This window comes from Corythoichthys intestinalis, chromosome 20 (genome assembly GCF_030265065.1).
Source record: "Corythoichthys intestinalis isolate RoL2023-P3 chromosome 20, ASM3026506v1, whole genome shotgun sequence".
Classification (NCBI taxonomy): domain Eukaryota; kingdom Metazoa; phylum Chordata; class Actinopteri; order Syngnathiformes; family Syngnathidae; genus Corythoichthys; species Corythoichthys intestinalis.
The window spans coordinates 14,127,302-14,153,956 of NC_080414.1; the positions used below are offsets into that span (position 1 = coordinate 14,127,302).

Genomic DNA, 26,655 nt, shown 5'->3' on the forward strand with positions numbered 1-26,655 from the left:
ACATGTCGATAAATAATATAAATGCTATGTTCATCCTGTTTTTTCCCGCCGCAAATGGAGCAACAGTGCAGTATCTCTAAAAGTGAGCGCTGAGCTGCTAATGTCAACGTGACTTCCCTGCAAGTGTAGCTTATTGTGCAAATGAGCATCCTCTAAAAATGATTTTGTCATCTTTCTCTCAAATTGCCCTCCTGATGGCTGACGAGCAATCAATAGAGCTATTTTTGGGGGACTTTTTTTTCCCTATTACCGGTCACGCAAAAATTTCCCCTGGCTGGCTGGATGACACACCGGGTCGCTAAGTGGCTGTTTTTTTTGTTTTTGTTTTTTTTGTCTGCCGCTCACAAAAAGTTTATTCTCGATTTTTTTGTGAGTCATTTGGCTCTGCGCATTCGCAGGTCACGGGCACGCTAGGGGAGGGGGGGAATCACGTCAGTTGGCTAATAACTCTCACGCCTCAGAGCACTCAGAGAAATGGCGCGCTTACTTCAAAGATAACAAAATACGGCTTACAGCGTTTATACGGCTCGCTATTAAGTGGGGGAAAAAAGGGTGCGCTCTGTAGTAAAAGGCCCTTCTTAATGCAGTACATCAGCTAAGAGGAGGCTTGAACTGTTGGGTATGACTCAAGGGCAGACATGGAGATGATATGGTAGACACGGGTGAGTAAAACACAAGGATACACAGAAGGCAAGGGATAAGAGGTTAATAGTTGGGTTGGAAAGTCGTATGTTATGCTACGTTCACACTACAGGTAAATTTAGCTTATGTTTAAATGAGCTTATCATGAGTAGACATCTATCCAAGTCAACGGCAGACAATGAGTAAACTGTAGTGACCACTACCTCTTAACAGAATTCACCTAGGGAACTGGTGTGGGGCATGTTTCGTTCCTGGAGGGAACTTTTTAGCCGTGCGCGTTGCCAGCCGAGTCACGAGACTAGTCTTGAAAGATACGAGCGACCTAACACGGCAACACGAAGTCTATTCAACGAACGACGAAACTCCACAACATCATCTGCTACACTGGTGACCCTGACTTGCCTTGTTGAAGTCTCAGAGGCATTTTACGAACACTGGCTTTCTCCAGCAACCGATGTTTAATGAGTCTTCTGCGGCCACGTGGTTCGCGTGCACGGAGGCGCAGTTCGCCCTCCACGGTATAGCCGAAGATACCATGCGCTTCTACCACGTGGTGGCCGCGCTCGGGTCCTCGACGGAGGTCAGAGTTCAGCGATTAGCAGTGTTGGGCACGTTACTTTAAAGTAATTTGTTACATTACTCACTACTTCTTCCAAAAAGTAACTGAGTTAGTAACTGAATTACTCTATAGTAAAAGTAACTAGTTACCAGGGAAAGTAAGTATTTCCGTTACTTTAAAAATAACTTGTTGTATGTCAAAGAATTTGAAATTTTCTGAGCATTATTCGAGTCAGTGGAATAGAGAAGAACAGACAGGTAGTTAACTTGTTAGGTGCTTCAGCAGATTTGAATTGCTTACCACAGTTGTTGACAAAAGCTTTGCCCCGGGACATAAATTACACATTACATGCAGGTTCTTTCCTTTAATTTCGACAAACTTGAAATAGTGTCTATATCTCCACCTCTTAAAGGACAATTTTTCTTCTGAATGCTCTGCCATCCCGACCCTGTGCATCTGTTTGGCGTGTGTGTGTTTGCCGCACGCGCTGTTCCGGTTTGCTTGTGAAATCACCGGCTCTGATTGGCTTACCACGACACATGACTCTAACCCTCAGCCAATCACAATCACTTCCATCGCATCTCTCGAGGGGTTGCATTAAGGTAGGCTCATTTCCCGACAATTTACGTCACCTTCAAAGCGCCTGCCGTCCTCAAGATGGAAGCAGAATTATTGCTGGCTGACAGTGGGAGATGGGAACGAGGCTAGCATCAGGTGTAGCAAACACAGAAACGTTACTAAACTTTGGAAAGCATTGTCTAATTGAATGAGCAGGGACAAACAGCTTGGAGTCAGAAGTACATGCGCTATTCTCGAACCTGAACGCACCCCAAGTCTTGGATGACATATCAACAGAGCAGAGAGTCGACTCGACACGGCTGGTAATGTCTTCAATTTATTCAGAGTAAGTAACGCACCGCACCGCTTTTGACCGTCAGTAACAATAACGGCGTTGTAACGGCGGAAAAAGTAATTAGTTAGATTACCCCATTACTGAAAAAATAACGCCATTACGTAATGGCGTTATTTATAACGGCGTTACTCCCAACACTGGCGATTCGTTGCTTTTACGCCAAAAAAGGACAAATATTGGGGCGCTTAAGGTGGATCTTCTCTGGTGTTTTGAACCATCGCATGCTTTATCGACCACCGCCTCTCCTCGTCCACTGCTTTTGGACAACGATGACAACGCTTCGACTCCGGTTTCGGCGTTTCCCTTGCTTCTGCTGCGGCCGGTCGACTTGGTTCGTTTTGCCAGTCGACCTCATCCCCAGCCGGGCAACTCCGACTGCCCGTCGCCCTTGTCAACAGCCTCGACTGGGTGACACTGCACGTCGCATGTCTTGACCTCATACTCGGCCGCGGCTGAGCAACGCATGCAGCCTCTCTCGGCGTCCGCTTCTCGGGCCACGCCTGGGCGGTGCTGCACGGCGCGCTCCTCGTTCTGGGTCGTCTTGCTCGGTTCTCCATCGCAGCAACAAGCAGCCACCCAAACTTGGCTACCATGGACTGTGCTAGACATGCATTCATCCGATTATTTTCTGCCAATCTCTCCCACTCAAAATGGATTCGACATCTAGCACCGTCAGTGAGTTAGTGCCCTTTAAGGTGCTAAGAGTATAGATTGACGCTAAAGTCCATAGGCTGTTATTTTTTCGACGAATGCACCATCGCCTATTCATCCAGCGCTGTCAACATTCGTCACGCACTCACTTCGAGTCAATAAAATGTCCTGGAGGACTCGCTCAAACGAGTCATTAAAAGACTCCGCCCGGGTCTCATCAAATCGTTCATTGTGACGCACTTTGCAGATGCGATCTCTACAAATAAAATGATTTACTCCACCAGCCAGACAGCTGATGGAGGCGGCTCCCCTTAAGTTTTTAATCAGGCAGTGATATTGAACTGCTTGAGTTGTAATTAAAAAACGGAGCAGGAATTAAGCACCACACGCCTGGATTGGCACCTTCCTCATTTAAAATGTAAATGGCTTTTTCCCCCCACAACGGAGCAATGGGATTACTGAAATGAAAATCTGACCCAATGAATAAAATACGATAAGATCAGAAATCACGGGTGGTAAGAAATTCATTTTCCAATTTCGGTGCTTTAGAAACTGCGTCGTAGATGTATTTATTTTTTCAGGCGCTCTCTTTCTCGCGATTTTGGCAGTTGTCAAAGCCGTGCTGACAGGCTACGACGCGAGGGACTAATTCGCGTTATTTGCAGTCGCCCTGGCAAAGCCGCCCGCGCCTGGCGTCAAGTTTGTCACCAGCGCTGTCAACCGCTTGACACGTCCAAGAATCTACAGAATGAACCTTCCCAGCAGCCTCTTTAGTCCAACTTCATGACCCTCCCTGATGGCTTCAGTCAGCTGCGAGTGCTAGAGAAAGACGCGATTTGCCGAGAGGTTGGCGTCAATGTCAAAAGCCGGCTCTGGTGACAGGCGCGATTAAATATTTAAAACCACTGCGAGTGCAACTGGAGAGCATCCACTGTGCTGTTAGGATAGTCGCATTAAAGAACACCCTGTGAACAAGAGCAGTTAATTTTCTCTTGATTTTCCACATGAAAGACGATCATGATACAGAGTATACAAAAGAGGCAACCTCAGCCAAATCCTGGAAGAGATACAGCCCCGCAGAATTAAATTGACTCTGGGGCAGAGAGGAAGCCAATTGTTTAGACTCCACTGCCTAAGAAACCAGGACGAGCTACGAGATCATTGGTTGGCACTTGTGGGTAGGACACCCGGGAGGGCTGAAGGATAATTATTTGACTCTATTGGTAGGGCGAATCGGTTCAAATCCGGCCATTTTAGTCTAGAAGACAATTAATCGACAGGTGGGTAGAGTGCCAGGGAAGATAAATAACAGGCTAGAGGGTAATTATTCGACTCCCAATTGGCAGAACAAATTGGTTAGGCTCCGGTGGGTGAGAAACCATTTTAGGCTAGGAGACAATTAATTGACAGATAGGTAGAGTACTAGGAAATATAAATTGGTTACACTCTGGTGGGTAAAAATCGGGGTTTGCAAGGCGACGACTATTCGACTGGTGGATTGAGTACCAAGAAAGATGAAATGGTTAGACTCTGGTGGATAAGAAATCAGGGTAGGCTAAGAGACCGTTACCTGGCAGGTGGCTAGGACACGCGGGAAGACAAGTTGGTTAGACTTGGTTGCCCGGTGAAGGAATTCAGCCTCCCGGTCAAGCCGCCGGAACAGCGACAGCCGAACCAGAAGGCGTCCTGTTGGCGCCGATCTAGCAAGTCGACCGGAGAGGCGAAACGCCGCGCGTCCACTCCGGTGTTAACCCTTTGAACTGACTCCATTTTGAACGGTTTAAAGAAGGCTCACCGAAAACAGGTTGACAATTTATTCGTCGACAACGGTCAAAAAACAAGGCAAAACAGACGACGAAGAGACAATGCTGGATCCAGGGTCAGCAAAACAACCGATACATCGAAATGTACCCGAGAAGCGACAGTTGTTTTTTTAAATGTTCAGTCTTTTTGAAAGCTCTCGCAGGGTGGGCCGTGGGCAGGAAGAAGGGTGTGTTGAAGGAAGAAGAAGGGTGTGTTTGGGATTATTGTCTTTTTGTGGATTGGACAGGAGGATTTGGGAGTTACTGTTGTCCGGGCACCGAGGATGTGGATTCTACCCCCTGAATGTCAAAGGGGGCTCTTGGAGTCTTGTCAGTTGTGTTATCAGTTGGATATCGGGCGTTCTCTGATGCTACTTGTTTTAGGACAGAACGCCCTGCTCTTTGTCCTGGAGTGCCCTGGAGAACTGATTGCGATAGTTGGTGCGTCAATCTTGCTCATGACGCACACGTTGGGCTTCTGTGATAAGATGGCGGTATGTATCTTTTATGCCCTATATTCTGCTTTTTTTCATTAAACTATGGTATAAGTGCTATTTATTTTTTATTAGGTGTGTTACAGTAATACAAACAGTCCTACAGTAAATATGAGAAATGATACTATTCCCTGATTGTATATGTTACGTGTGTTAGAGTAATGCAAACAGTTAGACGGTGCCTACGAGAAACGGTACCATCTCCTTCAGACTCCATTGGGTAAGTAACCAGAGTAAGCTAGGAGACATTACTAGACTGGCTTGTAGAGTACCAGGTAAGACAAATTAGCAGTAGGTAAGCAAACTAAGATTGGCGAAGAGGCAATTCTTTACCAGCATGGTAGGACACTTGGGAAGGCGAATTGGTTAGGCTCAGGTGGCTAGGACTGTGCTTAGACTTCATTGGGTAAGAAAGAATCCAGAGTAAGCTAGGAGACATTACTAGACAGGAGGATAGAGTACAAGTGAAGACAAATTGGCAGTGGGTAAAGAAACCAGAATAGTCTAACACACAATTCCTCGACAGGTGGGTAGGACACCTGGGAAGTCGAATTGGTTAAACTGTGGTGGATAAGAAAGCAGTGTAGGATAAGAAACAATTACTTGACAGGTAGTTAGGTTACCTGGGAAAATGAATTGGTTAGACTCTCGTGGGATAGAAACTTGGGTGGTCTAGGAGAAAATTACTCAACAGGTGGGTAGAGTTCAAGGTAACATTGGCGTAGTTAGGCGTTCATTCTTAAGCCTCCTTAAATAATTTGGTGGTGTTTTATTTATTTATTTTTAAAAGGGTTGGGATTTACAAAAATTCTGATATATCACTATGAAGTTGGCAGAATATTAGTTTCAATCAATAAGCATATAGCCTATCATTAATAACTTAAATATGATCATAAATATGTCAGTTTCCCCTCACTTCATAGAGTAGGATAGAGAGCCCCTTCAGTGCATCGTTATCCAATCCATTCCACTTGTTCATATAGAACACGCTCACATCACTGAAAATCCAGTCCGCGTTTTTCCCTGTGACTTTGCTTACAGTCTGTAACGGCAGCGTGTTTGTGTGTGGACTTCTGACGCACGCAGACCAGAGCGTGAATAGATAGATGAAGGATGGACATAAGAAGGTTTTTCAAGAAAGTATTTATCACTGCTAGTAGTAACAGCTAGTTAGCTCCAGCCCCCAGCTAACAGCAGAAAGTCCCATGTAATTACTGTATTGGCCCGAATATAAGATGGCCCTGATTATAAGACGACCCCCTGTTTTTCAAGACTCAAGTTTGAAAAAAGACTTTTTGAACACCAAATTAATTTTTATACAGAAAATAATTACAGTACATCTGAAACAAATGATTATAACAATATATTTGAGAGAAAAAGCATGTTATTTTGCCTCAGTCAAATCTTAATATCTGAACATTTAAATATGTAAAGTGCAATCACTTTCGTAAATGAATGGCTTCTGGTTTTTGAAATGTAAATAAACCAATCGATTGTGATAAAACAACAAAATTGCAATAACTGCATTAACCATCAAAGTGAAGTCTAACTGTAACTGTAGTCTTGAAACAAATCTGAATAAGGAAAACCATTGCAATAAAATAATGCAAACTGGTTAAATTTGAGAGTAGCTGAGATCTATCTTGACAGAACATCGCTTCAATGATATTTGGCGCCATCTAGCATCGTGAATGGGAATAATGTCTAGACCGCCAAAAAAGACGACCCGACTTTTTCAGTCTTATTTCAATGCAAAAAAACACCGTCTTATATTTGGGCCAGTTCGGTAATAGACTAAATGCTCCATGCTTGACAAATAAAAACCTGGCTTGCACACTACTGTCAATCTCTGCATACATCTTTGTTGTTTTGTGGTCAAGTTACATCCCAGCTCTAAAATAACGCTGCTACTTAGCTGCTGCTAGCTAATTAACCTGAAATGCATTGTGAAGGTCCTGGATGTTTATACGGTTTAGTGTGCACTCTTTTTACCGCTATCTTTGGGGTGACTTCCTTCTGGAGCTTCAGCTGTGTTTTTCACGTTAGGCATAGATGAGTACATGAGCTGATCTCATTCACGTATGATTATCATCAGTGGATAGTCATAATAATGCACTGATAATAAGCACTCCACCACCTTTATTGACCTGTAGGAGTCATTGCAGAGAGGGGAGAGACCTCTACTGGAAAGATGAGTAGGAGAGTTATGATTATACTGTATATAGCATACATACACACACTCATATAAATATATATATGTATTAGGACTGTCAAGTTTATCGCGTTAACGGGCGGTAACTAATTTTTTAAAATTAACCACGTTAAAATATTCAACACATTTAACGCATGTGCGGAACGAACCCCCTCATGCATTGCCGAAAACAAACTACAATGGCCCCGTTATATTTATATTGAGAGCTAAGAGGCAGAGACAAGCGAGTGGAGTGGTCACAGGCATTCATTGGGGCAGCGCTATTTATTGGCATAAGCTTTGGCATCTCTTCCACAACAGTTATAACTATTGTGGCAAATGATGTGGGGAAGAATGACAGGAGATAATAATTTTCTTAACACCATGCATTGTACACAACGCAGAGAAGATATACCATTTGCAACCACCACTGACAGTCATGGTTGCCCCATTTCACATCATGCATTTGGGCGGAACAGTTAAGTCGCTACAGTATCATTTACTGAAAGCACAACAAAAATAACATTCCTGTCTCTCAAAAAAAATAATGTACACAAAAAGAAAAGTGCTCAATGCAAAGACAACTGGCATTCCCAATCAAAATAGCTATGCAAAATAATACTCAGACTTTGGTCAAACTCTATTCAAACATTTCGTTGAGCTCAACAAATACACTAGATGGCAATATTTAGTCACAATATACAAACTATCAGAGGTCTCGTACGTTGTGAAGTCAACACTCAAATGAACGTAAGGTACAATAAAACTGGAAACTACGGCGTCAGTCGAGGGGCAAAACGCACAAGAAAAACTTGGCTAGATCTCTAATTAATTTAACACTCCCCCTTGATACCTTGTGGTGTATTTCAGTCACTACCTTCCACAATGGCAAGCTATTAGTTAATTTTTTTATTGAAAATTTTACAAATTTTATTAAAATGAAAACATACAGCAGGGTTTTTAAAATAAAATTACGATAACTTGTACTCACATTTATCTTTTAAGATTTACAAGTCTTTCTATCCGTGGATCCCTTTCACAGAAAGAATGTTAATAATGTTAATGCCATCTTGTGGATTTATTGTTATAATAAACAAATACAGTACTTATGTACAGTATGTTGAATGTATATATCCAGCTTGTCTTTTCTTTCCATTCCAACAATAATTTACAGAAAAATATGGCATATTTTAGAGATGGTTTCAATTGTGGTTAATTACGATTAATTAGTTTTTAAGCTGTGATTAACTCGATTAAAAATTTTAATCGTTCAACAGCCCTAATATATTTATGTTCTGCTTGTACGTTGCGTTCACTTACATCCTGTGGATCTCCTGGGGGCTAAGCCATCCCTATTCTTAAAACCTAGTGATGCTCCTGGAAGGAAGATGAATTCTTTAGACTATGGCTGCTAACAAACGAGGGTAGGCCAAGAAATATTGGGTGGACACAAGGGCAGGTTAGGAGAAAATCAGTTTGACTTAAAGTGGTAGCGCACAGCAGGTGATGCTTGGTGGAAGGGTAAAGCACTTTGGTATGAAACCCGCTTCACTTTTTAGGCCATGCCATGACTGCTTAGACTCATTAGGAAAAACTCTATACATAATTTACTTAAAAATTAATGTTTTGAAGTAAAACTCCTTTGTAGAAACAAAAAACAAACAAACAAAAAAAAGCCTGCGCCTCACTGATGTCTCAATCAATAATGCAATACGAAAATCTTAAGAGAGAGTATATATAATATATAAATTACAAACAGTTGATGTTTTTGTGATGGTCAGGAATGGTTTTTTGAGTGTTACAGAATTGGAGCTAAGCTCTGAGAGCAAACAGAGAGGCTCCCCTTTGGGAGGTGCTGGCCCTGGATGCCAAACCACCTCTGCAAATTGGATTAATAGCATTCAGGAGCCCACGTCATGTTCTCTGAAAAAGCCTCTCTAATTTCCACGTCCTTCAAAACTCATTTGACCTGACTGCTAAAAAGACAATTTTCCCAATTCATTCCGAGGAAAAATGACTTTGAAAGAAGCTTGACAAAAAGCCCATCTGGCAGCTAATGGATGCCTGAGCCAGACGCGCGGCTTCGACACGTGCTGCCTTGATTTGTGGAAACTTGTAAAACTTTCCGGAGCTTCTGCTTGGATTTCACAAACAATTTACTTTAAGCGTGTTTGGCTCATCTTTAACAGTGAGTATGAATCACCCGGTTTGTACTGCTTGCTCCACGGGAAGTAGCTCACCAACTGCACGTGGTAGCGGAGGACACGGTGACTCACGACCGACGCCACCGCCAGCCTCCCTGCCGCTGACCTCCATGTTTATGAACCTCACTTCCCCCAAAGGGATGCTGCTGAGGACTTGGCGCTTCATTTGTCATGAATGTTTTTTCCTCTTTCTATACAGGCCGCCGCAGGTTTTGATGAATGAGTAGCCAGTTTGGGACACCTTAATAACCTTTCTGCATGGTGCACTATCATTGTAGCCACTCTATAATGCTTGATTGGATTCTCCTCTGCAAACAAGCCGCACCGGGCCAGCGCATCGTGGTACTTAATGGCGGTATTGATTATCTACTTAACAGGAGCAAAAGGGGGCTTTAGATTATCGTCCCAAAGCCTGCAGCAGGTAAACAATGGATATAGCAGAAGGTTAAAAGTGGCATATCAGCTGACATCTGCTGGATTGTTTTAGTAACTGCTGAGTGTACATGGATTCAGATTTTAACAAGTGCACCCAATTCCCAGGCGGACAGGAAATGTAACCGAATCAAATACAAGTGTATTTTCATTAAATCAAGCTGACATTGACGAGGAACAGCGTCGCCCGTGCTTTTATGCTGAACTCGCGTTGGCAGATTCCCAACACGGCTTGGATTTTATCCACATCAGGAAGACACAATTTTTTTTTCTTTTCATGCTGCCAGCTGCAATTTCCATTAGTGCCACATGAGAGCAGAAAAAAAATGTAATGGTTCACTTAAAAAAAAAAATCAGTAGATCTCCAACTGAGAGTTGCTGCAACCAGGCGGGCTGGCCAGATCATTTTCGAGGGCCAGAGCTCGAGGGGTGGTTGATGTTGATCCGAATTATTGACACTTTAACAAGCCCCTTACTTAGGGTGACCATATTTTGATTTCCAAAAAACAGGACACTCAGCCAGGCCTCAAGACACTTGAATTTTACTCGAAGTTCACTCAAAGATGTCTATATCACTTTAATATATTTAAAGTGTGCCCGCTCACTCTGGATGGGAAAATGCAGTTTGGAAAAAAAAAAAAAAAAACTAAAATATTATTTATATATTAGGGGTGTCGAACGATTAAAAAATTTAATCGAGTTAATTACAGCTTAAAAATTAATTAATCGTAATTAATCGTAATTAATCGCAATTCAAACCATCTATAAAATATGCCATATTTTTCTGTAAATTATTGTTGGAATGGAAAGATAAGACACAAGATGGATATATACATTCAACATACGGTACATAAGTATTTATTATAACAATAAATCAACAAGATGGCATTAATATTATTAACATTCTGTTAAAGCGATCTATGGATAGAAAGACTTGTAGTTCTTATAAGATAAATGTTAGTACAAGTTATAGAAATTTTATATTAAAACCCCTCTTAATGTTTTCGTTTTAATAAAATGTGTAAAATTTTCAATCAAAAAATAAACTAGTAGCCCACCATTGTTGATGTCAATAATTACTTACACAATGCTCATGGGTGCTGAAGCCTATAAAATCAGTCGCACTCAAGCGCCAGCAGAGGGCGGCAAAACTCCGAAAAACACAACAAGTACACCTTTCACTGTGCTCTCATTTTAATCTGTTTGAGCTGGGCATTTGTGCGTTAATTGCGTCAAATATTTGAACGGGATTAATTAAAAAAATAATTACCGCTCGTTAAGGCGATAATTTTGACAGCCCTAATATATATATATATATATATTAGGGGTGTCAAACGATTACAATTTTTAATCGAGTTAATTACAGCTTAAAAATTAATTAATCGTAATTAATCGCAATTCAAACCATCTCTAAAGTATGCCATATTTTCCTGTAAATTATTGTTGGAATGGAAAGATAAGACACAAGACGGATATATACATACAACATACTGTACATAAGTGCTGTATTTGTTTATTATAACAATAAATCCACAAATGGCATTATTACCATTCTTTCTGTTTAAGTGATCCATGGATAGTAAGACTTGTAGTTCATAAAAGATAAATGTTATAGTTACAAGTTATAGTAATTTTATATTAAAATCCCTCTTCATATTTTCGTTTTAATAAAATTTGTACAATTTTCAATCAAAAGTAGAGTTAATATAATAATAATAAGAATAAAAATAACAATAAGAATTGAGTGACCAAACTCTGAGTAATGCCAGTTCACTTTGCATTGTTGTTTAGCTGTGTGAGAATAGGAGCCTCATTACTACACACTGAAGTGCTTTTCTTTTTGTGAACATTATTTTTTTTGAGAGAGAGCAATATTATTTTTGTTGTGCTTTCACTAAATGATACTTCTGTTTGTTGTGAAGGAGTTGCATAAACGTATGCCAATAAACGGCGCAGCCCAAAGAACGCCTGTGTCCACTCGCCTTTATAACAGATATATCTCTGAGCATATCTTACCCAAAATACAACAAGAGACACATAATTGCCACTAAAAGAAAGCAAACTTACCGAAATATGTGTGGAGCACAAAGCAACAGCATAAACGTCTCACAACTACTAATTCTCCCACTATTAGAAGGAATAACATTAGTATGGAACGGCGCTGCGCTGCCCCCAAGCGGCCGGTGGCATTCTCTTCACTCTTAATGTCCATAAACGGCCTCATTGAAATCTGTTTGAGGCAATGCAAGAGCGGCTCATTCAGTGCATGCGTTAATTACGTCAAATATTTTAACGTGATTAATTAAAAAAATTAATTAACGCCCGTTAACGCGATCATTTTGACAGCCCTAATAAATATAATATATATATATATATATATATATATATATATATATATATATATATATATATATATATATATATAATGCAGACCCATGGAAATGTAGTCCAGTCAATACACATACACACAGTAGGCTATGTGCCAACTAAACATTTTTATAAATTACTATCACGACAATTGTCCTTGATAAATTGTTATTCCCATTCAATTGATATTTTAAACATTTTTATAAATTACTATCACGACAATTGCCCTTGACAAATTGTTATTCCCATTCAATTGATATTCTCATTCAATGTAAACCTGTCGCAATATGCAATAATTCCATCGATCGCACGCTGAATAAAAATGAAGGCGGTAATTTTTCCGGTGCGATTTATCGCCGTGCGTGCGTGCGTGCGGCAGACGTGCTGTTAAAAGTTCGGATTCCTTGTTACCAACTGCGCCAAATGCATCTTCATTCCAGGTCCGGCAAAAAATAGCGCCGCAGCCAATCGTTCCCATTATATCCTATTGTTCAACGTATACCGGCTGCGTCAGTGCTTCGGATTAACTGCGGACCATCTCGGCGCGCCGGTGTTGTTGACGTGTGGGCGCTCCCGTCATGGGTCACATTTCACGCGGGGTAGCTATTTTTCAGCATAACGCCGGATATTTACAACGAAGTCCGCCAAAACATTGTTACCGACTTGGCTGCTACGAACAACCTCGCTTTGACAACGGACAGCTGAATGGAAATGATGAACATTGAGCGGCAAATTAAGAGCGCTGTGCTTCAAACTCGTCCTTTTTATGAAAGTCGATTGTCATATGCAGGTGTTATGCAGTAATGAGCAGACGTGACTTCAGCGCCGTATTCTAACTTTTTTTAATGCGCGCAGCCGCGCACACATTAGATATCATGAAATAGCAAACTAGATGTGCTACGTCCCATGCCATTGGCTACGTGAGCCCAGAGTGATTATAGGACACGTAGTCCATATACTACATCGATGAATTCTAAACTGTCATGACTGAATGGAAGTTAAGAAGGTCAAATCAATCCATACCAGTGACTATAGATAATGTTGCAAATATTGTTAATTCAGTACGTGACGCAGATGGATTCGGACCACAAATAGGATGTCTTGCTGATTTAGTAAACCTAGCTGCTAAGAGAGCTGTAGCAATCAACAGTGTGCCCCGCCTCACTTTACAAACAGTAAAAATTGTTCTCAGCACTTTTATACAAACTTTTTTCAGATCAGTAAGAAGTAAGCACATAAATATTATGCACTAAAATGCATGTTTATATGATGGCAATTAAATTTTTGCTCGTTAGCCCAAAAAAAAAAAAAAAAAAATTAAATATAGATATATATTTTTTTCAGAGCATTAAATGTATTGAATCGGATCGAAAATTGTGTCCCCCGTATCGAAAATCGTACTGAACCGTGACTTAACTGTATCGTTGCATCCCTATGGAACACCATTGCAGAAGCTATGAGGGGAAAAGTTTTCATTTGCCTTAATGCTTATGTTATTAAGTGCAATTTATTTTTTCTTGAAAAACACATTTTATTTATGCTGTGTTTCTGTGCGGTATTAATATTGTTTTTTACTCAAGAGGCATGGTCTATTGTTTTTAGTTGTGATTTCTTAAAAAGTATTTTTGAATTTAAAGGGAAATATTTTTCGCGTTTAAATGGGTGTACTTGATCTATTAATATATACTGTCCTCTCACTGTGTTATTTTACATTGGTTTAAAAAAAAAATTGGGGGGCGCAATAATATCGCATGTCGCAATAATTTATGAGATAAATTATCACACACTAAAATGTGTTATCGCGACAGGCCTAATTCAATGTTCTAGAATGCACACAAACAATAACCGAAGTAAACTGACAAACTATTCAACCAGCATGTTTCCAAACGTAGCAGTTCAAAACTACATTTCCCATAATGCCTAGCATGGTTTAGCTTACTGATAGCTAGCTGAGGCAAAAATCAAACTTTGCTAGAAATGTTTACAATCATCGGCAGCGCAACGATGTGACACCAAATGGGATTTTACAGTCAAAGCTCCGACAAAAGTCAACAGTTGTCATTATTTGCGTATTTATCGTTAAAAACTTAACAACTGGGCAGGCGTTGTGGCCAAATCGTCAACCCAGTAGATGGCGGTAATGCCTCATGATAGGGCTAAACTGCCAACAAAAAAAAGAAGAACTACTCCTTCCCTCCCCTCGAGTAGGATCCATGTCAATTGCTGCCGTCCAGCGGCCGGAGGGATTCTCTTCAAATTGGTCCCATGAAAAATCATAAAAAACTGACATTTTTATTAATTTATAAAACTCGCCCGGACGACGAGGATACTACATGAAAGTAGGACTTGTCTGGGCAAAAGAGGACGTTTGGTCTAGGGTAGGGTGACCATATTTTGATTTCCAAAAAAGAGGACACTCTCCCCGGCCTCGAGATACTTGAATTTTACTCGAAGATCACTCAAAGATGCCTATATCACCCACTTTTTTTTTACTCAACTGGTTACTCAACAGGCTTTTTCTTCCTAAAAAAGATAATCAGTGAAAAAAAACACCAAAAAAACACACACAAAAAATATAATGCAGACACATGGAAATGTAGCCGTTGCAAACGCGATGCTAGGTGGCTTGAAGTGTTAGCTTATTAGCTTAGCTTATTCACCTTCTCGCTTGCATTAGCATTTAGCGTGGAGAGCGTTTTGTTAAACGCTCGGGAAACTTTTTACACACAGTTCATGGCGTTCAGGTGGTTGCTTTTAATTGAAAATAATGGACTGTTTTCCTGTTCAGTATGCATCACCAAGTGGGCATTGTCCTTGTAGATAATACAATATAATAATAATTTGTTTTTGTTTTTTATTACCAAAAATAGACACTTGACCTAAACTTTTCTTGAATGACATATCCATTCACCGTGTGTGATCCCCCCCCCCCCCCCCCTTTTTTTTAAATCAAAACAATTACAGCAAAGATAGAAGAGGGAAGAGATTCAAGCCTCACCTGCATATTGAAAAATATATATGGCGGAAAACACTCAGGTGACTCAAAATTCCGCTCTCAGACCCCCAATTTGGCCAGATTTCCAGATTGTCCTATATTCATGTATGATACATCATTGGAAAGCTTAAAATCTCAATTTTCTGGGGGAAGAAAAATTTTGAACAAGTGGGCATTTAAAAAAAATCATCGAGTGTCAAGACACAGATGTGAATGGCCACAGCTGGATTTTATGGGTGAAACATGGTAATATAACAAGGGTCGCGATGAAATTGCAGACATCAAGGAGTGGTCGAGATGTTCTTTTTTATATATTTACCCTTTTAAACGTTTTTTTTTTTCCTTTCTATTTTTCTTTGTTTGGATCGATTATTTATCATTTAACATCAGGGGAAATGCGACAGTAACAAAAAAATACAATTAAGCTATAGTTATGAGGTAGATATCCGTGACTTTTTTACAGAAACCGTTTTTTCCATTGTGTCGTAATTTAAAACTTTAAAATATGCGAGTGAATAATTTTTTAAAGTCTTTTTTTTTTTTTTTAAACAAAAATATAATAGACATCAATGAATGATTCTAAGCTAAAAATGACAGACATTTTGAATAATAAATATGTCTTCGTTTTATGGCTGGGTTGAAACAAAAGCGTTTGCGCCACGTCTGTAAACGGGGGTTTCCGGGGTAAAACGGACAAATTAAAAATAGTTCGGAGGCTTAATGCGCCATGAATCTGCGATGGCAGCATTTAGACATATTGTTCTGTCCAACACAACAGTTCATTTGGCTTAAAATACAGCAGTTTATTTTAAAGAGGGGTGCAAGAGCAGAAACTGCTTTTTCAGTCTTGTCTGTGTTTTCCGCCATATATATTAGGGATGTGACAGTACACGAAAGTCACGGTTGAGTACAACAGCATTTGAAAGTTAAAGTTTGTATACCATTACACTCTTAAATGGGTGAAATTTTAAAAAATGTAAACGGTGACTTATGGTTTTTTGGAATGAAATAGAAGTTACTATAAACCTATTTTATGTGAAAGACGTTTAGAAAGGATGATGTAATAACGTGTAGAACATGAAAAGTAACGTCAGTTACTTTGCCGAGTAACTAATTATTCTTTCGTTTGGGTAACTGAGTTTCTAACTCAATTACTTTTTGGGAGAAGTAATTTGTAACTGTAATTAATTATTTTTATCGTAAGATTAACGGCACTGGTGACGGGTTGAACTTTCTAGCTATCTTTCCAAAAATATACATTTGAACTAATTCAATTTGATTTCATAGCAGCACAATTTCAAACGCTTAGTGTTTATTTCAGAGCAATCGACAGCAAGAGGTGGCCATTCTAGTATTTTGAGTGGGAGTGGCAGTGAATGGTCCATGGATTTTACTATTGTGTTTAATGCAGAGGTATTCTACCATGAAACTAATGAAATCTCTATTTATAGTGTTGCCTTTTGAACATGGCCTATTTGCATTTTCCCCACTTTTGTCCACTTGGGCCAGTTCTAATGTTGCCCCAAGATTCCGCCTAGCAACAAGTAACAGGTTGAATTTTACTGCGCCAAGCAAGCTTTACGTGAATGTATATTTTAACTAGGGCTGTCAAACGATTAAAATTTTTAATCGAGTTAATTACAGCTTAAAAATTAATTAATCGTAATTAATCGCAATTAATCGCAATTCAAACCATCTATAAAATATGCCATATTTTTCTGTAACTTATACATATATTCTGTAAAATAAATTGTTGGAATGGAAAGATAAGACACAAGATGGATATATACATTCAACATACGGTACAAAAGGACTAGTGGGCATTTCACTCTACTGTCATTTAAATCTGCCTATGCTGTCCTCACTCCGAAGCGTCTACTTTTTCCAAAGCTAGACAGCTAGTGAACGACGCCTTAATAATTAGACTTCTTCCTTTTTCATCTGATTTATTAATAAAATGGCCTCAAACCATTGTCCTCTTTAGACCGTCGTAAAACTACAAAAAAAAAGTACACAAGCATTGCATTAGCAACAACGTTAGCTTAGCACGCTATACAGGTTCACTAAACATAAACAAAAAGCGTCTCATACAAAAAATATAACATTTCGCTTACTAACATAATATGTACATTCTTTACAACAACCATACTTACGGACAAATCTTGTCCAAGGATCATATAAGCACAACATTATCAGCCCGAGATGTCGTGCAGCCATAATGAACTGGAAAGAAAACAATAAACCATGTCGCAAAGCGACCACAAGAGTTCGCTGTTGGACAGCACAAAAAATCTTGCTGTAAAACTTACCAAAAGGCAGAATACTTTCTGAGCGGGACATGTGCGTTAATTGCGTCAAATATTTTAACGTGATTAATTTAAAAAATTAACTACCGCGCGGTAACGCGATAATTTTGACAGCCCTAATTTTAACTTATTCTATACCTACAATCCATTGAATTTTGTTTGAATTACGTAGTTGCATTTCCCTGACTTTTTTCCAATTTGGATGTCGCCCCAAGAACTCTGCCTAGCAACAAATGATGGATTAAATTTTGCTGCACCTAGCGAGCTTTCTAAAAATTGAGTACCATTCACGCCGATAAACATCCAATCCGTTGGGACTTGGAGGGTCGACACTCGCTGCATTTTTTTCTAGCGTTATGAAATGCTAGCATGCGTCATTTTCACAGTCTGTTTGACTAATAAAATCCAAGCAATGGCAAAATGTTCTTTTCAAGACACCCCTGCTTTCACAAGGAGAAAATGATTCAGCTTAATTTCGGAACATTTCTGCGGATGTGCCAGAAGGAAAAAAGCTTATACCCAACTGTCTAATCGGGCCCTTGAGAAACGTCGGCTTTGCTAGCGCCGTTCTCCCGAATGTAAAGCGCTTGGCAGCTCCTCGTGTCGAGCTCTACATCAGCATCATGAGTGGCACCCTGTGACTGACGCGGTTAAATATTCCGAAGCGCTTTCCCCTCGGAAGTGAAAATGGAGGATCAATTATCCCTGAGTTTTGTTTTCTGGTTGCTAATTTGAGCACGTCACATGAGAAATAGTTATTAATGTAGGCCAGATGGCAGATGATCATCTGTCTGCATCACTCTGCAAACATGTCTGCCTCAAGTTGTCCCAATTAAACAGAATGACGCTCTATCCGGCAGCTTTGACAGGTCTGTGATTGTATCAGTTGCTTTTAGATATCATTCAATATTCTTTCTCGGTTCACTTCTCGTCTCAAGACGTTTTGAAATTACACACGTCTGTTTGGAGATGCCTGCTTTAGTGTTGTACAAATTTGACAAGGGTTGGCACTTTAATAAGAGACGAGAAGATGTGATGTGCGCCACGTCGTGATAGCTGGATGCTGTTGACAGTTTGACTGTAATTTTATGTTCTGTACATGGAAATAAGTATCGAAGCTAAGGTTTGCCTGACAACTCTTTAGTCAAAGAAACCTTGAAAAGTTGCTCGAAATTGCGTATAAACTAGGGCTGTCAAACGATTAAAATTTTTAATCGAGTTAATCACAGCTTAAAAATTAATCGTAATTAATCGCAATACAAACCATCTTTAAATATGCCATATTTTTCTGTAAATTATTGTTGGAATGAATAGATAAGACACAAGACGGACATTAACATTCAACATACTGTACATAAGTACTGTATTTGTTTATTATAACAATAAGTCCACAAGATGGCATTACCGTTATTAACATTCTTTCTGTTAAAGGGATCCCTGGATAGAAAGACTTGTAGTTCTTAAAAGATAAATGTTAGTACAAGTTATAGTAATTTTATACTAAAACCCCTATTTAAGTTTTTGTTTTAATAAAATTTGTAAAATTCTCAATCAAAAAATAAACTAATAGCTCGCCATTGTTGACGTCACCGAGCGGTGACGTCACATTGGGGTCCCTGCAGTTCTTCCACTGTGTCTTTAACTACTGAAGGTGAAATACACCACAAGGTGTCAATGGCGAGTTTTAAATTAATTAGAGATCTAGCCAAGGCAAAGTCTGACTAAGTTTTATGTGTATTTTGCATAGCTATTTTGATTGGGAATGCCAGTTCTCTTTGCATGGACCGCTTTTCTTTTTGTGAACATTATTTTTTTGAGCGAATATTATTTTTGTTGTGTTTCCACTAAATGATACTGTAGCGACTTAACTGTTCCGCCCAAATGCATGATGGGAAATTGGGCAACCATGACTGTCAGTGGTGGCTGCCAATGGTATACAGTATGTTCTGCGTTGCGTTCAATTAAGCGTGTTAAGAAAAAAAACCTCTCATGCTCCGTTCAAATGCATGATGGGAAGTTGGGCAACCATGACTGCCAGAGTGGCTGCAAATGGTATACAATATGTTCTGCGTTGTGTTCAATTAAGCGTGTTAAGAAAAAGAATGTCTCTTGCTCTGCCCAAATGCATGATGAGAAGTTGGGCAACCATGACTGTCAGTAGTGGCTGCAAATGGTGTACAATATGTTCTGCGTTGTGTTCAATTAAGCGTGTTAAGAAAAAGAATGTCTCCTGCTCCGCCCAAATGCATGATGGGAAGTTGGGCAACCATGACTGTTAGAAGTGGCTGCCAAACCTTAAGTCAATAAAAGGCGCAGTCCAATGAACGCTTGTGTCCACTCGCGTTTCTCTTTTCGCTCTCAGTGTGCTAAAACGGCGTCATTGTAAACTGTTTGAGGCAACGCATGAACCGGTCATTCCTTGCATGAGTTAATTGCGTCAAATATTTTAACGTGATTAATTAAAAAAAAATTAATTACCGCCCGTTATCGCGATAAATTTGACAGCCCTAGTATAAACCTAACTTGTCCGGTTTTATGTAAAATTCTCAGATTTTACTTTTGAAATTCATGGTACTGTTCAGTGTTGTTTTCGTCGAAAACAAAAATATTTCGTCAAAGACCACTTTTTTCATGACGATGACAAGCTAAAAACGTGCTCTAGGAGACTAAAATATAACGAGAAGAATGCCAGTTTTCGTCCGACGAGACGAGAACAAAACGAAAATTCGCAATAGTTTCCGTCACACGTTCGCAGTGTGTGACATTTTATGTGCTACCATAGCTGGTTGTGTCACTCTTGACGTGCTGCACCCCCCTCCCCCCGACTTACCCGTATGTTGTCTCCAGTCTCCATGCAGGCTTTCTTGCGTTAGCATAGCATTCACAATCGCGTTAGCATTACGAGATGCTAACAGCGAGCGTCCTCTTAAATTCTCGGACAACTTTTTTTTTTTTTTTACATACAGTTCGTGGCATCCAGGTGGGTATGATTAATTGAAAATAATGTACTGTTTTCCTGCTGAGTATGTATAATCAGCAAGTTGGCGTTGTCCTTTTAGATGCTACAATATGTGCTTGTCTGTCAATGTTCATTTGAAATAGTTGGAAATTTTACAGACAAAAACATTTTTTTTGGCAAACGTCGACTAAAACTAGACAAAATTTGAGACTAGAGAACTAGACAAAATGACTAAAACATGACTAAAAATTATAATTATTATCGTCCAAAAGACTAAGACTAAGACAAAACTTAAAGCGGCTGTCAAAAACAACACTAGTACTGTTTATCTCCCTTAGGGTCATTGATGAGCTGGATTTTTTGGTGGCAAAGCATGTTACATCCTGGACTTTGAGATTCATTTTCAACGAAAACTTGGGTGAGTCGATATACTTCCTGTTTTTATTCTTCACCTTTTGTCAAATTTACAGATCCAGCGTAATCCTACTGCTGCCGTCTAGTGGTTGATAGTGGAAATATACTGAAAATATGTTCAAATATATGACTAAAACTTTAAGAACAATATTTAATTTACAATACACGTCATTGTTGACTAGGACTACCACGATTAATAGACCGATCGACTAATGATCGATTGTTTTGAGGCATTTTTAACTCCCTGTTTTCATTCATCTTTTGTCAAATTGATTTTTCAGTTATCCTACTGCTGTCATCCAGTGGTTGACAATGGAAATACACCCAAAATATATGATAATAAATTACTAAAATGGTACCAAAAATACAAAACTTGCAAGACAGTGGGACAGCGATATCTAAATATTGATTAAAATGACTGCCCTGATTAATCGACAAATCGATTCAAGCTATTTTTGTTGATAAATTAATCGTTCAGAGACAATTTTTTTCTTAGAATTTGTCCAATCCAAAGAGTAATATAACAGTAAACAATAGATGATCTGATTAGTCGGCTAATCAGAAAAATAATTGATTGTTAATTGATTATCACAATACTTGTTTTTGGCATCCCTATTGTTGACTCAAATTTACATTTTTGGGCTCTTAAATGAAGTTGTCATATAAACAACCAAAAGCCTTTTTTTCAATTAAGATGAATCTCACTGAGGACTAAATACTTCATATTGTAAAGAAAATCTACACATACTGAAGGAATCTAACCTTTCAGCCAGATTGTCGGAATCAAGCCAGCCGAATCGCTGGAACCGCGCCAGCGCAATTCCAACGACCTGGGTCAGTGGTATCCCCGACAACCCAGCCAAAAGGCCAAACTCCGCGGGTTCACCTTAGTCTTAACCCCTTGTACTGACTCCATTTTAAAAGCAGGGAGAATCATACAGCACAGAGAGACCCAGGCGAGCTGGCATCCAGGGTCACCACATCACAAGTCAACAAGAGATTCCCGAGAAAAATTACAACAATTAGTTAAACATTAAGTCTTTTAGAGGCTCTAGTGAGGCGGGCTGTGGTCTGGAAGAAGGGTGTGTTGGGGTGTTGTTTAGGATTATTGTCTGTTGTCGATTGGATGGGAGGACGAGGGCAACGAGAGTTTAGGATTTTTCCATCCTCAGCGCCACGTGAGTGCTGAGTGTTCACTTCTCGGTCGCAGGTTCCTCGTATCAGATGTTCCTTGTGACAAGACAAGATGTCCCGCCATTTGTTCTGGACTGTCCAGAAGAGCTGATTGCGGGATATGGTGATGCAGACGTGGACTTGTAGATGTCTTGCCTATCACCTGCCTATCACCAAAGGCTTCTGTGGTCAGAAGGTGTCCTGTATCCAGTGGCGGACTTGGCAATTTTGGGGCCTAAGGCGAACATATCCAGGGGCCCTCTTCATTGGGTCAGGGGTTAAAAAGGTGAGAAGGGTGTGGAGGGAATATGCTCCGGTACACTAGGGCTGTCCTAAACGACACTTTTTTCTCATGATTAGTCAGCCGACTAGTTTTACGATTAGTCGACTAATCTAATAATTGTTTTTTTTTTTTTTTTTTAACTAATTTAGCAATGAAATTTTTGTTTGTAAATAACAATAATTAATCACAAATAATAATGAGGTTAAATGCTGATAGCATTTACTAGTGCAAAAGAACGGAGCGTAAACATTGTTTACACTGACTTTGCCTTTCCAACATTATTCAAAACAATTCTTATTTTTTTTTTTTTTTTTTTAGCATTATTATTATAGTATACTACTATATATAATAGTAGTATAATAATTATAATAATTATTAATTGCCAATCATATTTGTCATAGTGTCATTTGAAAGCTATTCTTAGTGTAGAATCTGTATTCTGTAGTATTTACTCAACCTATTATAATATTAATTCTGAAGTATGTGGGATTAACTCCAGAAATAATTATTTATTTGATGAACATGACGTGCTTTTATTTTGAAATGTTCACCGGAGGTGCGCTCGCTAAACCGCTAACCGAAAGCTTTACACTCCGTAAAAAAACATTCTTCGTCATTGTTTGTGGTGTCACTAATAGATTTAATTTTTTTTTCGTTAACAAATGCTGTTAACCAGCTGTTGAGTGTTATTGTATGACTGATTGGAACTGTACCGCATTGTTTCGCCAGAGGGGGTGCTGTCGTGTATTTTATGTTCAGTGGGAAGAAGAAGAAGAAAGTTAAGAGGCATTAGCGGCCTGTTCTCAACTTCTCCCTCACTGCACTTTGGCTCTCATTGAGAGCACGTTCGCTCATGTGTTCGAAATAAACGATAAAAGTAGCAAGTGAGCTGTAAAAATATCGAGCTTAGTGGCGTGAAAAACGTGTGAGAGCTAAGTGAAGCTAACGAACAGCTAAGCGGAGCTAAGTGATGAAAACGGAGCTAAGCGAAGCTAACCGGCGCTAAATGAAGCTAAGCGACTGATACTCAGTCCGTCGTCGTGGAACAGTCCATTGTAGTGCGTGTGTGTGTGGGAGAGATAATATACAGTACTGTGCAAAAGTTTTAGGCAGGTGTGAAAAAATGCTGTAAACTAAGAATGCTTTCAAAAATGGAAGTGTTAATAGTTTATTTTAATCAATTAACAAAATGCAGCGAATGAACAGAAGAGAAATCTAAATCAAATCAATATTTGGTGTGACCACCCTTTGCCTTCAAAACAGCATCAATTCTTCTAGGTACACTTGCACACAGTTTTTGAAGGAACTCTGCTGGTAGTTGTTCCAAACATTTTGGAGAACTAACCATAGATCTTCTGTGGATGTAGGCTTCCTCAAATCCTTCTGTCTCTTCATGAAATCCCAGACAGACTCGATGATGTTGAGATCAGGGCTCTGTGGGGACCATACCATCACTTCCAGGACTTCTTGTTCTTCTTTACGCTGAAGATAGTTCTTAATGACATTGGCTGTATGTTTGGGGTCGTTGTCATGCTGCAGAATAAATTTGGGATTTTTCTTTTGTTCACTCACTTTGCATTTTCTAAATTTATAAAAATAAACAATCATTGTTTATATTTTTAAAAGCATTCTTAGTTTACATCATTTTTTCACACCTGCCTAAAACATTTGCACGGTACTGTAAATGCAGCATTCAAATGGCTTTCTTTTTTGTTTTGTTATTTGTTTGTTGGGTTTGCTGATATAATTATACATGACGAATAGTTGGGGGTGCTGCTGGCTCCGGTGGCCCAAGCTCTTGCTTGTTGGGGCAAGGGCAGCTGGTTGGGGGCCCCCTACTGGTTGGGGGCCTAAGGCGATCGCCTACTTCACCTGAATAGTAGATCCACCTATGCCTGTATCTGTTCTGCCCTTATCTGCCTGTTGTCTTGGCGCTGCAAATTCTAATCATTTCAAGTCCAACTGTTCATAATATCAAATATATTCTGCATGTTTTTCTTAAACTAAGATATAAATGCTATTCAGTTTATATTGGGTGTGTTAGACTAAAACAAACAGACAATAAATATGAGAAAAGATACTATTCCCTGATTGATTTTACAAACAGTCAACAGTAAATATAAGAAAAGATACTACTCCATTCAATACTGATGACTGTATTCTATTATACTCATTATCTCCATAGCCTCACTCCGAAGCTGTGTTGGTTATTATTCACGAAAATCTTGTCAAAATAGTGACGCTTTGCCAAGTGCCAACATGGCAACACATGCTGGAATTTGAGCGCATTCCATATTAAAAACAGAACCGTGTAGCGTGCTGCATTCAGGAGCACTAGTTACAGTGTGCTTGGCATCCGCATTATCAAACCAGCTTGGCAATCGCAGCCTTTCATCTGGCAGCCAGCAAAAATGTCTTTTATTCCAAGCGCTCTTGCTCTCCTGCGTCATATTCAATTAAAATGCGCCCGGCATTGATGTAACACAAAGGTATGAGGGGGGTGCGTTGGTGGATCGGTTGGGGGGTGTGGGGAGGGCGTTTGTGTGAATCATCAGGCTCAGGAGATGTCTGCTCTGCTGACGGAACTTCTGTCACCTCATTAGTGCGTTATTGTGGAACTGTTTCCATCTGTGGAACAACAAAACGAAAAGCTTGCACGGCTTTAGCTCACTGGCTGCCATTGACAACGCTGGTCGTCCAATCAATTTTGACTGGGAAGTCAAAACGAATTGTCATGCTGCCTTCATATTGGTGTCGTAATTATGGTAAATACCACTTGCCGAGTCGAAAATTGCTCATCAATGCCGCTACTGCTGAGTGCGTTCAACAAGTTATGAATGTTAGGATTTTTTATCGTTCGTTTGCAATTTTGTTTTGCATCACTTGGTGCTCGGGCCCTAATAAGAGAATATGTACTGTTTTTCCCCCCTGTTTTTTATTAAAAAAAAAAAAAAAAAAATGAACACGAGAATATTCACCATCAACTATTTGCCTGCTATTTACAACGATAACCATTCATTTCGTTTAAACTAGGAGGACATGCTATGAATGTTCATATTAGGGGTGTGACAAAATATCGAAATGGTGATATATCGTGATACTTTGTATTGATATGCTCCTGTCAAGAGTCGAGATATCGTTTTAAAAAGGTGTCAATTTAAAAAAAAAAAAAGAAGGCTGCCATTGACGGTGCTCGATGCCCAATCCATTTAGACTGGGAACGTTCGTTCGTTCAAAACCAGAGCATTCACAGTCATTCGGTCCGATTTTCGGGGCATTTACAGGTCACTTGCTTTTCATTTTAGGGCATTTACAGGTCATTTCCAGTTGAGTTTAAGTCACTGCCTATTCATTTGGGTGATTCCCAGGTCACTTCCTGTTCTGTAATGCAAAATAAAAAGGAAGTGACCCATAAAATACCCCAAAATCAACAGGAAGTAACTGAAAATCAACAGGTAAATGACCTTAAATGGCCCAAAATTACTCATTGCCTTTCATTGGCTGCCACTGATGGCCATAGATGTTCAATCCGTTTGAAGTGGGAGGATGGGAGCGAATGCACCTCCCACTTCAAACGGATTGGACGTCTACTAGTGATAAACTCATTCCAATTCACAGCAGAAGTTTGTTTTTCTGTTTATTAGTTTTTTGTAGAATATCCTAGAATGATTTCCTGACCAATGTATCGGAAATGGTTGTATCGCTATAGCGTCAGATCATCATTATCGTGAGCTTTGTATTTCAAATCGTATCGTGTCGTTAGGTACCAAGAGGTTCCCACTCCTAGTTCATATCCACTGCCATTGATGGTTCTAGCATACCCGGAGATTATGGGGGTTCTGCCCCAGTGGCCAAAAATGTCATTGCATTCCTATATATGAATTTGAAATTAACAATTTGCCAGCAATAAAAAAAAAACAACAAAAATGAATGTAATGAACAAAAAAAAAAAATATATATATATATTTTTATAATGGGTCAAAATTATTTTTCGAACAGATCATGTGACTAGCACCTTAGAGACGGTCATTTGCTTTGCTTAGCAAAAACCACCTGAGGACAGAAGATGCAAGATGGATATTTGTAATTTTTTCAAACCTAAGCTTTCAAAAGCGACAACTACTGAGCGAGAACCAAAGAGTTGAAGATGTAAACCATGAAACATCGGAGAGCACCGCCAAAATGGTGAGTGGAGTTTCAGTTTGCCCACTAAAAAGCCACCATGTTTGTCCCTGCTCATTCAATTAGATAATGCTTTCCAAAGTTTGGT

At 39.5% G+C, this 26,655-nt stretch overlaps 1 protein-coding gene across 4 annotated transcripts in view; it reads left to right on the forward strand.

Annotated features, from left to right (window-relative positions):
* cdh19 (cadherin 19, type 2) overlaps positions 1–26,655 on the forward strand; it is a 337,720-nt gene that overhangs the window by 155,523 nt on the left and 155,542 nt on the right. For 3 of the 4 annotated variants that reach the window (XM_057824224.1, XM_057824227.1, XM_057824225.1), the window contains one exon: positions 20,854–20,933. The gene's annotated coding sequence lies outside the window, so the exon portion shown is untranslated. Of the gene's footprint in view, positions 1–4,980; positions 5,062–20,853; positions 20,934–26,655 lie in introns of those variants that run through there. The other variant, XM_057824229.1, reaches the window with a different exon arrangement.